Here is an 18,986-nt window from a genome sequence, read left to right as displayed (position 1 = left end):
GAGATGGGCAGAACATTCAAAAGAACACAGACAAGTAATTTTTATTCTCTTGTAACCTGCTCTCTAGTAAGACGGAAAATAAACAAGTAAATCAGCAAGAAGCTATTGGATAGTAATAATCACTACTGGCCAAAATTTAAGTAGATGACGACATGTGATAGAAAATGACTGGGGTAGGACATCAGGCTGGGCATTTGGGAAAGAGCCCTCTAAGCACATGACCACTGATCTGAGGTCTGTATGATAAGGAACCAGTCATTAGAAATAGAGAGAACAAGTGCCAAGGCCCTGAAGAAGGAACATGTTGGATGTGTTTGAATAGCAGGAGGAAGGAAGTGTAGCTAGAATGTAGCAAGAGTGATAAGTTGGTGACATGAGATGAGGTGTAGAGGGAGGCTGGTCTTATGGGGAAAGATCAGTAAGGGAAATTGATTTGATGCTAAGTTTGGAGTTTAGGGGGTTAAATAAAGATGTAACAGTTACAGGATTGGAGAGAGTGTGATTTTTATTTGTAAAAGCTCACTCCAGCTGCTGTGCAGAGAATGTACTGAAGGGGGCATGGGTGGAAGGAGAGGCTCCAATCAGAGTGTCTCACAGTGCTGAATAAAAGTCCCTTTCAAGTCCCTGACCTCCATAACCACACCAACTTCCTCTCTGCCTGTAGTTCCACTAGAAATAAAGGCCACTGGACAGCTACCCTGGGAGCCTGGGTATGAGTTTCTCCTACCACTCTCTGAGTATTCTTTTCCTTAACTGGAAAATATAAATGATAATATATATATTCTCATAAAATTATTGTGAGGAGGAAATGTGACAAAGAAGGCACCTAAGGTGCTAAATGACCATTAATTTCATGTTCAACATTTCTCTACTTTCAGGTTTTCAAGGAGCCTCTGGAGTGCTCCTACAACCCTTCTGTCCTGTCCAGGACCAGGCAGGGGTTGCCTGTTTGTTGAATCCACGAAGAGCTTCTCTCAGCATCTGGGATGCTTGCATTTGTAATGCCAGCCCCTGAACACATCTGTCTTTTTCTTGAGCAGGAAACATTTCGAGCAGGAAAGATTTTCATTTTGTTTAGGTCCTTTCGATTGTTTTCTGTCTGCCACCCTCATCTAGTTTGAAGCATGCAGGACATCATCATATAAACCACTCAAGGTATAAAAATAGAAAGGAAAACAGAGCTGTTGGGGGATGTATAGAGCCAGAGATGGCAAGAAAGGAAAACAGACAGTCCTTTCTCTCTTAGCAACAGGAGGAAAGGTTCTTAGCTGAGACACGTGATAATTTCTGATATCAGTATAGCGTAACAGATCCCAGAGGCCTCCAGGATCCTGCTCCCCACTGCTACCACAGAAACTCAATGAGATAAAGTAGGCATGATTTGATATTGCCCCCCTTTGACAGATGAGAAAGCTAAACCCCAGACAGGTGAAGTAGCAGAGCTGGAACTTGGACCCAGGTGCTCTTGACTTTCTCCTTCTCTATGCCCAGGTGCTTCAAATGACCCCAACCCTAACGGTGTTGCCTAATTCTCAGGGCCCCGAAGCACTTATCCAATTGAGACCCAGAACTGTAGATCTCCAAGACAGTCAGTTCATTCCCTTGCACCCAACTCAGGGTACTGCACTTCTCTCCATCTTTCTCCAAGCTAGTTTCTCCAACTCCAAAACTAGTACATTGAAGTCCAGATATGGATCTTAAATGTTAAGTGGTCATAGAAACTTGCTCACTGTTGCTTGGTTGGAAATCAGGGAGAGAACAGATGCTAATTGATGTGCCTTTGGGTTGCTGCATGGGAATCAGAGAGAGTGTGAGATCCGACTTCGAATCTCTCCTGTCATTTATTGTGTGTTTCTAAGCAAGTTATGAACCTCTTGAAGTTTTAAAGACCTCATCTAAAAAATTGAATCACTATCTGCCCCAGGAGCTGTGAAGACTAAAGGACATGCTCTAAGGATTTGCTCAGTTGTCTGTCTATATCCTTAAATATTAGTATCATTTTCTCTCCAGCCATCCCCACCACCATGGGCAACTGGTTAACAACTGACTCTGATTATTGTTAACAAGCCTGATTAATAATAAAGCCCTGAATCACGGCATTTGCCAATTTCCTGAGTATAAATATCCTCACCTTGGCCGATTTCAAGTTACCAACAAAGTGTCAGTGAATGTGGAATTAAGAAGAGGTGTGCACGGTCAGTTACTGTGAGCCTGTACTACTAGCTGTACCCAATACCTCACCACTGATAAAAATCAGCCTCAAATAGTTGGGCTGCCCTTGACAGTTTAGAGAGCCCTTTATTTTAGATTATTTCCTGTGATATTCACAAGAATCCTTGAAGAAAAATTATCATCCCTATTTCCTCAACTGAAAGAGGGTAAAAGTGAGAACCAGAGAGACTGACTGACTTACTCAAAGACAGCCAGCTAGTAAGTAAGAGTTAAGATTCAATCCTGAGCCTTCTGGCTCCAAATCTAGGGACCCTTCTATGCTCTGTACCGTACATTACCTGGGTGATCACTGCACAAGCTCTGCAGATGTCTTTCTCTTTCAGGGCCATGATACTAGGACCTGAGCTTCTGTTTTTCTTTTTTTTTTTTTTTTTGAGACGGAGTCTTGCTCTGTCGCCCAGGCTGGAGTGCAGTGGCCGGATCTCAGCTCACTGCAATAAGCTTCTGTTTTTCAATTGGACAGGCAGGAATAGTCATCCCAGCCCTTCACAGATACCCTGAGAATCAAATGAGATAATGCAGATGAAAATAATTTGCAAAGCACCCTACAAGGATAAAATTATGAATATTATAGTTAGTGGCTGGAGAAAAAATATGGAGACAACAAATCCCAAGCCCTAGAGGAACTTACAAACCACAGAAGAGGCAGGACCATCCTGCACACATTCACCACGTTCACTTCAGATCCACACTCAAGGGGAAACATGCAATAAGATATTGATTCAGTCCCTTTTAAAATGTATATTATTATAAAGACAATGGGAATGTGAAGGATAAAATGATGTGATTTTAATTACAGGCATAGCCAGAGTTGTTTTTCAGAAACCTTGTTGCTTTTCTCTCTTGCTGTTCGTAGAAATACAGTCATTTCCTACTCCAGTGCTGCCCCCTACCCCACCCACCTCCTTTGAGAGAGGTGGAGATCACCAGCTTAAGGCAAAGGGAATTTGCCTTAAGCAAATTCTGTCTTTGCAAAGGTAAAGGCAGAGGCGTTTGTCACTTGGTAGTCCAGAGTGAAGCCAGCTTGTTTCCATCGATGATGTCATCATGTCTGTGAACTCTCTTGCTTGCTTGTTCATTCTCTCTCTCTCTCTCTCTCTCTCTCTCCCTCCCTCCCTCCTTCTCCCCCCACTGCCCCCATTTCAGAAAGCTTTCTTCCTGTAGGAAGCAGGAAGGGTCATGGCCACCAAGAGCTCTAGGCTTCTATCATCTCAGGAAAGAAATATTCTCTCTCCCAGTCTTAAATTTATACAAAAACTAAAATGTTTGGCTTGTCCTGGATTGTCATGTGCCTAAGCTCTGCTAGAGGGACTACAATTGACCAGGTCTGACACAGAATGAATCTTGTGGCCAAACTTTATGGAGTGGAGGAGAGGTGGTCCCCCAAAGGCAAGAAAGTCCTTTTACCAGATAAAAGGAAGGAGTACTGGGGAGATAAAATTAACAGGCATCCACTGTGGTGACAGAGTCAAAACTCAACTACTGCTTGTTAAATGCCTCTTCCACTTTCATTTAATTTTCACAATAAGCCTGTGAGGTAAGAATTATTATATCTGTTTTGCAGATAGGGAAATTGAGACCTGAAGAAATCAAACTAATTTGCCTAAGCTCCCCTGTTCCAAGATACCAAAGTCAGGATTCGATTCTGACACTTCTTGGCCCCACTGCCTGCACTCTTTCTACTGCATTTTCTGCAGGGCCTGTGGCCATGGAGTTCAGCTCTGGGGTCTGTGAAATGAGGGTATCCCTTCAGGCTCAGCCCTTCTGAGAGGGAGAGAGGGGACCAAGAGCCGTGTACTACCTCTCAGACAAGGCGTGTTTTCTCCCTCTCCAGTGCAAGTTTAAGAGAACACTCTTCACTATCATTGGCATTGTTGCCAGAGTCTATGGGTGCACGGTTGCCAGGGTGATTAGAGTGATTGCAGTGAAGATGGATCCTTCAGCAAAGGCACCATGGCAGCTCTGTGGAGTACTGAAGCCAGTGTGTGCCTGCCCTTGCAACTATGAGCTTCTGTCTCCAGTCTTGTGTGCCATCTACCCATTTTCCAAGGGCCAGCAGCCAGCCAGTGCAGTGCCTTTACAGGCTTCTGGCAGAATTAAGAAAAGAAGAAGGAGAGATACAGAGGGATGAAAGGTGGAAAAGAAATGGTGGGTGCTTTAGGGAATTAGCAGATGTTAAACTGTGGAGATTTATTCAGAAATGTGTTCAGATGATAATCAGAGGCATCCATACAATGCTGCAATTTATGATATATCTACTGTGTGCATTAGCTCATTGAACCCTCCCCAGGGTTCTTACAGTGTTATTTTAGCACCATGTTTATACTGTCTGTTTGTCTGTCCATCCCCACTAGTCTGGGAGATCCTTGCAGTCATGGGCTTTTTATTGTACATCTCTGTAGCCCCAAAAGTCTCTAGACTGGCTGGCACTAATATAGGCTTGGAAAACATTTGACAAATGAATGAACATGATATATAAGTGCATGATCAAGAACCCATACAGGATTTCTAATTCCAAGTCCACAAATTGATCTCCCCCACCTTTCTGAACTCCTATAAAAATTAAGGTCAGGCAATTAATTTGACACTCATATGCTGACTTGCGCCATCTCTTGAGTTGTTGTATTGAACTATAATTTGAAATTTTTATTGTTATTAAACATTTCACAAGGGGATTTATGTCTTGTTTTCACAACTAGCCTGTGAGCTCATTCATTCATGCAATAAGCATTCACTGAATTATGCATTGGGCATTGTTACATGGGTTGTTCCATTTAACCCTTCCTTCTTCTCCACGAGTATAATTATCCAGAGCCTACTGTGTGTCAAAGGCACTATGTTCAGTGTGTGATACCATATGTCCTGACAATTCAAAATCTTCAACCAAGTTGCAAACTCAAATACCTTTAAAGGCCACATTAGTAAGCTGAAGGAGTGAAGCAGTTGACAGCTAGGAGAGAGTGAGCTTATTTGGACAGGGCTTCTACAGATGACCTTGCAGCCTGTGCATCATACAAAGGTCCCCAGATGAAGACATGAGGATGCCCTAAAATCCAGCCTGCTCTCCAAACCATGCGTCAGGGTGTGGGACTATGACTGCATGCAGGTATTAACACCTTATTATTATTTTTTTTTTTTCCTGAAAAGCACTTTAGCTTGCTAAGCCCCACACCTGAGGCTGCAATTGGTCAAAAGGACTACTCTCCTAATTTGCATGAGGGCACAGCATGTGCTAAGGGAGGACCTATCATTTATGGTGTGTGTTGGGGATAGGAAGGAAATAAACTTTAGGTTGCACCTCCCCATTAAGGTCACTAAAACTCAATTAAACAGATTGTTGCACAAATAAAATACTTCTGTAAAACATATTCCACTTAGAGCAACCCCTAGTTTCTAGTTGATTCTTTAAACAACTCTACAAAACAGACATTAGCCGTGTAATTTTACAGTTGGGGCAACCAAACCTCAGAGAATTGAAGTGACCCCTATGAGGTTATGGTTTATGATGTAAGGCACCAAAAGGTTACGTGCATCTGGAGCTAGGAATGTAATTCAGCTTCTATCGAGTGACAGGACCTGGGCCCCTTACACTTGATCTTGATCTTCTTGCAGGATTCCAGGCTTTGAGTGTGGTGCTTAGTTGGTGCCAGGGAAGATGAAGACTTGCTTATTTGGATTTTAAATTTGTACTGTTGCCGTGGGTGGGTAGGGAAGGTTCACCCCCAACACATTCCTTGTACACATGCACACAAATGCATTCAAGGATAATTTGGGGTTCCACAGGACAGGCACTCGTCAGCTCTCCTGTCCCAGCGTTGCTATGGCGGGTGTCTTCACACACCAGGAGGAGTCTGAGAACCCCGCGAAGGAGCAGCTGTGTCTGTCAGCCTCACAGGCAGTGAGGAGTCGCTGCAGACAACAGACACGCCGGGGGCACCAAGGACCCATTCTGTTTACTTTGCCTCCCTACTGCTCAGTTGTTCAGTCCAATCTGTTTCAGGACTTCAGTCAATGAAAAGAGTGAAAAAGAAAATCCTTTTAAACCAACAGGCTGAGATATTTTGCAGGTCTAGCTGGGAGCTTCCTGGAAAAATGAACCAAATGTGGCTTTGAATGCCACAGACGAAATGAGGATTCTAATTCCAGCTCTGCTGTAAATCACTGTGTGGTCTTGGACTGGGCAGTTACCCTCTCTGGACTCATTTTTCATAAACACCAGGCATGGACAAGGTGGTCTCTGAGGTTCCCGGCAATGGGCTATGGCTTGATAACTCTCTGCAAAACTGGACACAGAGATAACAGCAAATATTGGAGCAGAGAATGTCCACTGCAGAAAGAGGAAGGTTTGGCAGTTAGGTAAGGAACCCAAATCTCAAACACATTCAACACTGACATCATTAATTGAATTTCCTGTTTGTAAAGAAGCAGCACTGTCCTCTACTAACAGGAATAAGGACTTCAAAATCCAAGTGCCCTGAGTTCAATTCCTGCCTCTGCCCTTAACATTCAGTAGATAATTATTTAATGAAAGAGCTCACTATGTGTCCTTGGGCAAATTGCTTACCTTTCCTAAGCTGTGGCTTCTTCTATTCTTAAGTGAAACAATAATAACGCTGGTTTTACAGATTAAAATTTTACAGGATTATAAAATTAAATAAGGTGATATAAGTGACCCATAGTAGGCACTCAAAAGTATTAGCTTTCTTTCTATCTTCCCTTTTCTTGTAGGTATGTGCTATGAAACCGCAAAAAGCTTAAACAAACTGAAACAGAGACATAAGATCCAGAGATGGAGCAGTTTGCACATGCCCGAAGGTGATTTAGTGGGTCAGGGAGATAGGACAGGATTTCATGAGAAGTTCCTTACTCAGAATTCTCCAAGAGATGCTTGGAAGTTTGGGACATTCTACCTGTACTTCTGCCTTCCTTCCCTATGCTCAGGCCTGTTGGTATCTTACCCATTGTTCAGGGCTCAGTTCAGAGACTACTTTCTCTTTGAAGATTCTCATGATGCCTGAGCTATATGTAAGCATTTCTTCTCTGAACTTGTGCTTCAAGTGTGCATCCATTCCTTTGGACTTTATGCCATAGTCATTTGCCTCCAAATCTAACATCCCCTATAGGCCATAAGTTCCCGTAGGTTAGAGACCAAGTGGGTCTCACTTATCTCTGTACAGATATATCCAAAAGATGTAGGGCCTGGCACAGAGAATAGCACAGTCAATGTGTGTGAAATAACTGACCAGGCTACCTAAGAGGAAATTAGAGAGTGGATGGGAGAAGATACATGGTTTTGACAGACTCTTCCAAAGTCAATTAAAGAGTCCTAATTCTTTGTTCAAACCATGAAAAGCGGGCAAGATACAGCTTTATCCACAAAGAATGGTCCGGTTAGGAGCTGGGCTGGCCTAATTGAAATAATAAAGTAATGACGATAGATAACACTTACATAGATCTTACTAGGGACCAAGCATTGCTTTAAGTACCTTATACATATTAACCTATTTAACCTTCACAATAACCCTATGAAGCTAAGACTATTACTAAACCTATTTATGACTTAAAAATTTGAGGCTTGAAGACTACAATAATATACCTGAGAACCCTCAGCTTGTAAGTAGGAGAGCTGGGATATAAACCCAGGAAGTGTTAGTCCAAAATCCGCATGGTGTTCCCTAAATACAGAAGGAAAATTCCCTGTGGCCCAGAAAACTATGAGATTATGTTCCCTGGGAACTCAGGCAAATCACTAATCATTGCTGGACTCTTATTTCCCCTCATCAGAAGGTGGTTTTAGAGCCACCCTTCTCATCCTTGCAAGGCCCTTTACACAACGTCATGCATCAGCTTGAGGCACCAGTTTAGGGAGAGAATAGAAAGGAGACTAAAACTGGCCAGCATAGAGGGAAATCTGGGCCCCTTTCCTGTTTCTTGAAGGTGATCCTGTCTGCCTTCCATGCACAGAGAGGCCGCGGCTGGGCCCTCCCACCACTCTCACTTCTTCTCCCAGCCATAGGCTAATAATGAAGCAACATACACATGGGGCAGTATGCCCATCCCTTTCTTCCATATCATCCTTATTGCCTAATCATAAGCCTAAAGTAATGCGCCTGTTGTGGGCTAGCCACTGTTGACCTCCTCAACTCCAAGTCTGGCCACTCTCCAGCCGGCACACTCAGTCCAGTCAAACCAAACCCCTGCAGTTCCTCAAAAGTGCTTTTTAAACATTTTTCTCATGCCTTCTATTATACATATGTGCACACTGTTTTTCTAATCACTATGTGTTGTCCATCACCTGAATCTACCCCTCTGACTTCTGCTCGTCTTTGCAAAATTAGCTCAGGCATCATCCTCTTTAAGATTTCCTTGGGACTCAACCTCTACCATGCTCTACCTCACACCCTCATCTGTGTTTCTTTATCTGTGATGACACAATATTGTCATTCTCCCTTTGCTTCCCTGGCTTCCCAAGAGTTCATAAAACCCTGAGGACAGAGACTGTGTCTTTTATTTCTATTCTTCAAACTGGGAGTAGAGGTGCTCAATAAATATTACTACATAAATAATAATTTATGTGCAATAATTTATCACATAATTGCAATGTATATAGCACTTCATACTTTTATCAGGCTTATCAGGAATATAAGGTAGATATTTGTGGGTATTTGTATCCTACAACAGAAACAAAGTTTGGCCATATCCCCGAGTTAAAAAATTAAACTAGGGCTGAAGCCCTAGTCCTATGTCTTTAAACTGCATTCAGTGAACCCCAAATAAATAAATTTTTCCCTGCCTAGGTTTTGGAAAAATTGAAAAATAAATAACAGTAAAGAGAGAGACCAAAGTGTCAACTATATTACTGCTAGAGGCCAAGTTGGAGGACATGGCCTTAGGTCCCTTAGCCAAGTGACTTACAAATATCTAACTCTAGAACTGGACAGACAAGCCCACCAGTCCAAGGCATTCCTGAATTGCCTTACCTGATACCTGCCAAGGTAAGACCTAAGGAATGAGTAAGCAGAGAGGAACAAATGCTCTCTGCCGATAGACCTCTCCTGAGAGAGAAGGAAGATGGATCTGAGTGAGTGCACCTAGTTATTGTTTCCAAATTCATCAGCCAGAAAAAGTACTTTAATTCCCCCTGAGAAGGGGCAGAGAAAGGCCAGATTCATGCAAAGAGAAAACCCTTCTCACAGAAAGCCAGAGTGAGAAAAAATGCTTGCATAACTCTAATAATAACCCAAAAGACAAGCTTTGAGAGCATTTGTTTTGTTTTGTTTTGTTTTGTTTTTGTTTTAGTAGAGGGTCGGTCTCCCTATGTTGCCCAGGCTGGTCTTGAACTCCTGGGCTCAAGCAATCCTCCTGTCTTGGCCTCCCAGAGTGCTGGGATTACATGCATGAGCCACCATGCCCAGCCTTTCAGACCAACTTGAAGAAAAGTTCCATTCCTCAGATACCCCCATGTAGAATTTACCAAATCTATTCATGGATTTTTAATTTTTACAAAAATAGTAAGTTTGCAATCTCTATAAAACATCCAAGCAATGGTGTCTGAGAGACATTTGAGTCTATATTCCCATAGTGCAGAAGTTAGGCCTGGGCTTAATCTGTTATTGTAGGAGGCATCAATCTATAGAGGTAATTAAAAAGAGGAGAGTAACGAGACTCCCCAGATAGAATAGATAAAGTGAGAATAGAAATACACTAAAACTCAGTCCCCTAGAACACTATCAGTTAAGGGACAGAAAAAGAGGAGGAGCCTATAGAGGGCACTAAGGAGTGGCCAGAGATGTCAGAGGAAAGACCTGAGAAGAATTGGCTGTGTGAGCCCAAGGAAAGGGAAGTCACAATTGAGGAAGGGGCCGTCAGTGTCCTGTGTTCCTGAAGGATCAAGCCTGATCCTCCCTCCTCCAACAGACTTCAGTTGGTCAGGAGATAGAGATTGTCCTGGCCAACATGGTGAAACTCCATCTCTACTAAAAATACAAAAATTAGCTGAGTGTGGTGACGCACACCTGTAGTCCCAGCTACTGGGGAGGCTTGGCAGAATTGCTTGAACTCGGGAGGCAGAGGTTTCAGTGAGCCAAGATTGTGCCACTACACTCCAGCCTGGCAACAGGGTGAGATTCCATCTAAAAAACAAACAAACAAACAAACAAACACCCTCAGTTTCCTCACTTGCAAACTGAATATAATAAATAACATCTTCCTAAAGCACTCATTAGTACTGGACTGTTAATGAGCATTTGATTTTCTCGTTTTTGGCACGTTAGGCACAATTATTCATCCCAATTAACATAGGCAAGGACCTCTGATTTGCTTAATCAAATAAAATATAGACAGAAGTAATGTGTAGCATTTCCAGGTAGAAGCTTTGGGAGTTAGTGTGTGCTTTACCATTTTCTCTTCCCTCTCTGTCATGACAATCTCAATGTTCCTAAGTAGCTTCCTTGTCACTCTGAGTCCAAGAGTGAAAACAAAGATAACATTGAGTAGAGTCAGCAGCCAACCTATGATGAACATGTAGCATGAGCAAGAAATAAACCTTTGTTGTTTCAAGCCACCTAGATTTCTGGAATGCTTGTTACTGAGTAATAATGTAACCTATTCTTACTGATTTACTACCTTGTAAAATTACTGCAAGAATTACATGCAAAAATATGTTATATGGCATAGAGAACAAGGTAATATGGAAGACAGAAGCCAATTAATAAATAATGATTCCTTTTACTTTTGGGGAGCTGTAAAAAGTCCTGCTGTTTGTATAAGAAATACTGGGAGTTTTTCGTAGGATGCAGAAATGGTTTTAATAGTAATTGACGATTATAAGTCATGCTGCTATAAAGACACATGCACACGTATGTTTATTGTGGCACTATTCACAATAGCAAAGACTTGGAATCAACCCAAATGTCCATCAGTGACAGACTGGATTAAGAAAATGTGGCACATATACACCATGGAATACTATGCAGCCATAAAAAAGGATGAGTTTGTGTCCTTTGTAGGGACATGGATGCAGCTGGAAACCATCATTCTCAGCAAATTATCGCAAGAACGGAAAACCAAATACCGCGTGTTCTCACTCACAGGTGAGACTTGAACAATGAAACCACTTGGACACAGGAAGGGGAACATCACACACCGGGTCCTGTTGTGGGGTGGGGGGAGGGGTGAGGGATAGCATTAGGAGATATACCTAATGTAAATGACGAGTTAATGGGTGCAGCACACCAACATGGCTCATGTACACATATGTAACAAACCTGCACGTTGTGCACATGTACCCTAGAACTTAAAGTATAATAAAAAAAAAAGTAATTGATGATAGCTGACATTTATTGAATCATTACAAGCCAGATTCTGGATATAGAAAAATTCCTTGCTCTTGCTAGCTTATTTCTCTGTCGTTTATTTTTCCTCTCCCCGAATCACTTCCAGTGATCCTTTTCAGCCAACTAGATAATGTATATCTCAGGGCAAAAAGGGGCTCTGGAAATCATGTAGCTCAATGTCTGCCCAAAGTCAGAGCTTCCTTTACAATCTGCCTGGTATGTAGACATCCAAATTTTGCTAAATCAATCTCTGTGGCAGGTTGCTTGCTACCTCATGAGGCAGTTGCTAGACCATAAGTTCTGAAATGTTGGGGCCCATATTTGTTGTGTTCACTTTGGAATTTCCTGTGGCCAGCACAGTACCTGGCAACATAGTGGAAAGTAAATAAGTATATATTAAAAAAAGAATGACCATACAAACCAATATTTACTTAGCTCTAATTTTTATCTTCCTTGTCTGTAAAAAGGTAGTAACAATACTAACCTCAGAAGACTTGGTAATGCATGTACCTGATATATCGCAGAAGCTATATTAGTATTATAAGGATATATCCCTTATCTCATTTCTTCTTCTGAAACAAAGCACAACATAAACGAATGTTGGCATACAAATTGAGCCATTCACTGGTCTTCCAACTAATATTTCATAGGCAAATTTCTGGGTAATTCCTGGAACAAAAGCATGATATATATAGTGTGCACTTATAATCAGGTACTTGCAGATTTTGGAAGGCAGTATAGTTTAACAATGAGAAACTCAAGCTCTAGAGTCTGACAAAATTGGATGAAAATGTATTCCTTGTGGATTGCCTGACCTTACAAGTTTCCTATACTCACCAGTAGCCATCAAACCTTCTTATCTTTAAATAAGGATACCTCATAGGGTTGTTGCAAGGTCCAAAGAAAATAAAATGACATAAAGTGCTCAGCACAGAGTCTGCAACATAGCAAACATTTATTAAACATGTGATATTGGTGTTATTCATGTAGGATGTTAAGAGATCTTAGAGACCATCTATTCTTAGAGACCCCCAATCAATTCACAAGAGCTAGATAATCAGATCCTGTCTATAATGTGTTGAGTTTCACTACCTCTTACTTCCATAAATAGATATAGTCATCTTTGACGATTCTGATATATTAGTTAGGGTAATAGTGGCCACTGTAACAAAGAAATCTAAAGTGTATATGGCTCAGATATACTCATATAAGTTATTTTTCATTCAAGTTCAGACTTGGTTTTCCCAATTGGTTGGTGGCTTTCCTCCAAGTGATGATTTAGGGGCATAGGTTATTTGTGTCTTCAATACATGGCTTCCAAGGACATCAAGCTTGCCTACATCAAACTATTAGGAAAGAAATGAGGAAGTGGTGAAGCTGTGTCTGTTTTTTAATTTTCATGCCATTGAAGTGACACACATCTCTTCTGCTCACACTTTTTTTGGGTGAGAACAAATCACATGGCACCATCTAAGTGTAGGGAGTGCTGGGAAATATAATAGCTATTTGGCTTGCTAGCTATTTCCCAGTGGCCACTCTATTCTAATTCTATTAAAGGAGAAGCATGAATTTTGATGGTCAATTAGCTGTATCTCTCATAACTGATAAGCCTGTTGTCATCTGTATTTTCTTTGCTATGATTTGCACAGTCCTAGAAGAAAGGTTTTAATTTAAACATAAACATCCCTAAAGCAGTATATTACCATGTGGCATAATTCATAACAATTTCAAATGAATATCACAATGGAGGCAAGAAGTAGAATGTAGAATGTGTTGGGAAAGGGAAGGAGGAAGTGATAGAAGAAACAAGAGAAAGTTAGAATTGAGTAGAGCTAGGAGAGGGCACTTTACACACAAAATTTATGATCCTCACAAGAATCCTTTAGGGAGAATGTATTTTCCATTAAATAAACAAGGAAACTGAGGCTCAGAGAGGTGGCATGGCTTGCCCAAGGTCACACAATGTGAAACTGCAGAGCACAGATTCAATCCCAGATTGGTCTAAAGGCAAACCAAACGTTCTCTTTCTCTCTCCTTATTTCTCTCTCTCTCAAGGCAAACTTAAGAGGAGTGTCTTAGTGTAATTCTTTCAGTCTTCCTCACCGGCCTGCCCTATTCTCTAGTTGGCCAAACTTTGACCAATTCCCTTTCTTCTATAAGGAGTAATCTTGCAACTGGTTTTTAATTCCCACTTCCATTGACATTGCACTGCAGTCTCATTCATATGTATAATTACAAGGATCATCTAATGCTTACCCACTTTTATTAACTTCTCTAATCAAATCAGCAATTTTTTTCATATTATATGAAGGGATATTAATAAATGCTGTTTATGGCAAAATCTGTGAATTTTTGACTTTAAATAACCTAACATTTCCCTATACCTCAGTCAAATCCTATCTACATCTTGGCAGAAATGTCCATATTACTTTGAATGGGAGAAAAAAGGATAGGATCAGAATTTTTAGGAGCAAAATATGAAATTCCACATTATGTTTGACTTTACCATTTCAACACAGATTGTGATCCTAGTTTTGAAGGATAATAAAAAAAAATAGCTTCTTTTGGTGTAGATGATTTCCTCATAAATGACTCATATTTGTCTAGTAAATTTTGCCCACCCCTCTCATCCAGGAGGTACTCATCAGCCACAGAGAGCCAAGTACTAAGTTTGACACTGGTGGATGCTTATTTTTGGTCACTTCAATTTATAGGAATTTTTCTCTGTCTCTACACACACCACCACCACCACTACCACCACCACCACCACCGCCACCACCACCACCACAGAGAAGAGAATCCAGTACAATTCACAGGGAGAATTAATTAGTGCATATCAAATGTGAGCTTGACAGGGCTATGATTTAAACACAAAGATGCCTGAAGAATTATGAGTCAATATTTGAGCTCCATGCTAGTCTGATGCTATTGTATCTACCTGAACAAATACAACCTAGCATTCTACCTTCTTTGCAGCTGTTTGAGTCTCTCCCTACAGGGTGGTAGGTCTGAAGGGACCTTTTCAGTAGGGGAAGAGGGTAGGGAAGGATACTACACAGAGCTCAGTAAGCTGGAAGACAGCTGGAGGGAATGAGCTTCTCTCCTTCACGCTTCTTTCTGCTGCCAGGAAACAGCAGTTCCACGAGTAGAACAGAAGCATCGAGTCAGCTGGGTGTCCACATGGAGACTTTTACCCAGGATCTAACACATTAACTGTGGGACATCTGGTAAGTCCCTTTATCCCTGCTGAGCCTCACTTTTCTCATTCATAAAGTAAAGATAGTATTCCTGCCCCTCATAAAGTTGCTGAGTATTTTTAAGCGTTTACATGTTTAGGGCAATCATTTATCCCAGGCTCTGATCTAGCATTTGCATGCAGTTTCTCATCCAATCCTCACAAGAATCCTATGACTCCGTGGATACAAAAGGGAACCAAGGAGCAGAGAATTGGAGGAGTTTTCCCCAAACACACTAGAATAGTAAATGATTATGTGAATGATGACAAAAAACAAATAATCGAATTAGTAAATTGGCAAAGAACTTGAATAGGTATCCTCCAAAGAAGATATACAAATGTCTAACAAGCTGTAGCCCATACTCTTATTGTAATCCATCTTGGTGGTTCTCTTTTGGCTTTAGGTGGAAGATGTTCAGTTTAAAATAATTCAAGTAGGCTGGGTGCAGTGGCTCATGCCTCTAATCCCAGCAGTTAGGGAGGCTGAGGCAGGTGGATCACCTGAGATCAGGAGTTCGAGACCAGCCTGACCAATATGGTGAAACTATCTCTACTAAAAATACAAAACTTAGCCAGGCATCGTAGCATATGCCTGTTATTCCAGCTACTGGGGAGGGTGAGACAGGAGAATTGCTTGAAACCGGGAGGTGGAGGTTACAGTGAGCTGAGATCACACCACTGCACTCCAGCCTGGGTGACAGAGCTAGACTCCATCTCAAAAAAATAAATAAATAAAATAAAATAAAAAATAATATAAGTAGAAAAAGAAATGTATTTGCTCTGACAACTAAAATCTTGAAGGAGTATAGGAGTATCCAGCATTTGTTCTGGCTAGAGACAGAGATGCTCAAAAAGTGTCATCAGGGTTCGTTCTTTCTCTGCTCTTCTACTCTTTGCAGGTTCATCACATTCTCCCCTACTTCCATTGGATTAGCATAAACACCTGCAGGTGCCTCCAGTTTATATCATTCTTATAGTTAATGACCAATGGAAGACAGCATCTTTCAAAAAAGTTCCTTTGAAAAAGTTCCAAGAAGGCTTCACTTGGCCTACCTTGGGCCTAGCTTATCTCCTACTGTGATGGAGGAGTCAGAACTAGGGCTGAAAAGGGGTGGTGTGAGGTCATCCTTTACTAAATCTCCTGGAATGGGGAAGGATGGTTCCCCAGAGAAACAAACGCTGAGTGAACATCAGTATATGTCAGTCTCATAAGGATTAGCTAAGTATATAACAAGAACCTTATACACAATACCTTCTATCTTTTTTTTTTTTTTTTGTTTGAGACAGAGTCTTGCTCTGTCGCCCGGGCTGGAGTGCGGTGACAGGATCTCAGCTCACTGCAAGCTCCGCCTCTCGGGTTTATGCCATTCTCCTGCCTCAGCCTCCCGAGTAGCTGGGACTACAGGCGCCCGCCACCTCGCCCGGCTAGTTTTTTGTATTTTTAGTAGAGACGGGGTTTCACCGTGTTAGCCAGGATGGTCTCGATCTCCTGACCTCGTGATCCGCCCGTCTCGGCCTCCCAAAGTGCTGGGATTACAGGCTTGAGCCACCGCGCCCGGCCTACCTTCTATTTTTTAACTCAACGATGAAATCATTCCTAAAACCCTCTTTGAAAAGTTCTTGCTTCCATGCATTAATATCTATTTAGATCATTTGATTTGGAATCTCATCTGTTCCAAGAAACCTTGCATCCCCTTCTCTACCTTAACATCCCCCTAAAACTCCTTATTGCAGTCCTTGTCATTCCTGGCTGGTATGAGAGTTATTTATGGCCATATCTGTCTATCCAGGTACCAATCTCATTGTCGCAGAGTAGGGTTGGATGCTTGGGCTTTGCAATCAAAGATCTAGTTTTGAATTCTAATTCTGCCACTTATGAGCTATATGATCTATTGAAGTTACTTATTCACTCTAAACTTAAATTTCCTCACCTATAAATTTAGTGATAATATATATTTTTAATTTTAAACAATATTCTTTTATAGTCATATTTTAAATAAGAAGGGATTTAAAGCAGTTTATGAAATGTACACAATAAAGTAAAAAAATACATATGAGAGCCAGAGAAAGCATAAATTACAGTACACATTTAAGACCTGAGTGAAGGTAAGAATACAAATATATAGACCTCCATAATTGTTAAATTATAGATCATATATAACTATTAAAAACTGAGCTACATCTTTCCAAGAAACAATTAGAAAAAGGAAACTTGGGCAATTAAGTGATTTCTCTTCTATGTGTGGCAGAAACATGAAAAAATAACATTTCAAGTCCTCACGAAAGTAGAACTTTTCCTGGTGTTTGTTTCTAAATACTAATCCAAGAGGACATTAGGGGTGAATGAGACCTGAAATAATATATATAAAGACCCTGGCTGCTGGTTCAAAAGAGGTGTTTCCAAAAGACACAAATAAATGGGAAGAATTTCCATTTTCATGGATTGGAAGACTTAATATTGTTAAGATGTTAATACTGCCCAGAGCAATCTACGGATTTAATTCTTATCAAAATCACAATGATAATTTTTGGCAAAAGTAGAAAAATCCATCCTAAAATTTTTACGGAATCTTAAAAGTCCCCAAATAGCCAAAGCAATCTTAAAAAGGAATAAAGTTGGAAGTTTCATACTTCTTGATTTCAATATGTACTACAAAGCTACAGGAATCAAAACAGTGTAGCACTGCCCGAGAGACAGATATATAGACCAACTGAATAGAATTAAAAGCCCAGAAATAAACCTTCACATGTATACTCAAATGATTTTTAACAAAGGTGCCAAGAACACTTAATAAGGAGGGGACAATCTTTTCCACAAATGGTGCTGGGAAAATAGGATGTCCACACATAAAAAAAAAAAAAATTAGACCTTTATGTAATACTCTCTATATAAAAATTAACACAAAATGAATCAAAGATGTAAATATAAGACCTAAAGCTATAAAACTTTCAAAAGAAAACATAGAAGAGCTTCGTGACATTAATTTGGCAATGATTTCTTGGATATTACACCAAAAGAAGAAACAATAAAGGTTACAATAGGTAAATTGGACTACATCAAAATTAAAACTTCTTTGCACAAAAGGACACAATCAAAAGAGTGGTGGCTCAAGCCTGTAATCCCAGCACTTTGGGAGGCCGAGACGGGCGGATCACGAGGTCAGGAGATCGAGACCATCCTGGCTAACATGGTGAAACCCTGTCTCTACTGAAAAATACAGAAAACTAGCCGGGTGTGGTGGCGGGCGCCTGTAGTCCCAGCTACTCGGGAGGCTGAGGCAGGAGAATGGCGTGAACCTGGGAGGTGGAGCTTGCAGTGAGCTGAGATCTGGCCACTGCACTCCAGCCTGGGCGACAGAGCGAGACTCCGTCTCAAAAAAAAAAAAAAAAGAGTGAAAAGGCAAACTTTTGGGTGAAAGTATTCATAAATCATATATCTGATAGAGAGTTTAATATTCAGAATATATAAAGAACTCCTGCAATTCAACAACAAAATAACAATCTACTTAATAAACTGGCAACAACATGAATAGTTATTTCTCCAAAGAATATATACAAACGGCTATTAAGAATATACAAAGATACCCCAAATCACTAATCATTAGGAAAATACAAATCAAAACCACAGTGAGATAGCACCTTATACTCATTTGAATGGCTGTTGTTAAAAAATAGCCGGGCGCGCTGGCTCACGCCTGTAATCCCCGCACTTTGGGGGGCCGAGGCGGGCGGATCACGAGGTTAGGAGATCCAGACCATCCTGGCTAACACGGTGAAACCCTGTCTCTACTAAAAAATACAAAAAACTAGCCGGGTGAGGTGGCGGGCGCCTGTAGTCCCAGCTACTCTGGAGGCTGAGGCAGGAGAATGGCGTGAACCCGGGAGGCGGAGCTTGCAGTGAGCGGAGATCACACCACTGCACTCCAGCCTGGGCGACAGAGCGAGACTCCGTCTCAAAAAAAAAAAAATAAAAATAAAATGAAATAAATAAAACCAATTTTAAAAAGAGAAAATAACAGAGTGAAGAAATTGAAAGCCTATGTACTCTTTGTGGGAACATAGAATGGTTCAGCTGCTACAGAAATAGTATGGTGGTTCCTCAAAAGTTAAAAATAGAATTACCATTTGATCCAGCAATTTCACTTCTGGATATATATCCAAAAGAATTGAAAGCATAGTCTCAA

Source organism: Colobus angolensis, unplaced genomic scaffold (genome assembly GCF_000951035.1).
Source record: "Colobus angolensis palliatus isolate OR3802 unplaced genomic scaffold, Cang.pa_1.0 Scaffold102, whole genome shotgun sequence".
NCBI classification, from domain to species: domain Eukaryota; kingdom Metazoa; phylum Chordata; class Mammalia; order Primates; family Cercopithecidae; genus Colobus; species Colobus angolensis.
The sequence above is the reverse complement of the archived record's forward strand: the minus strand, read 5'-3'. Positions refer to the sequence as shown.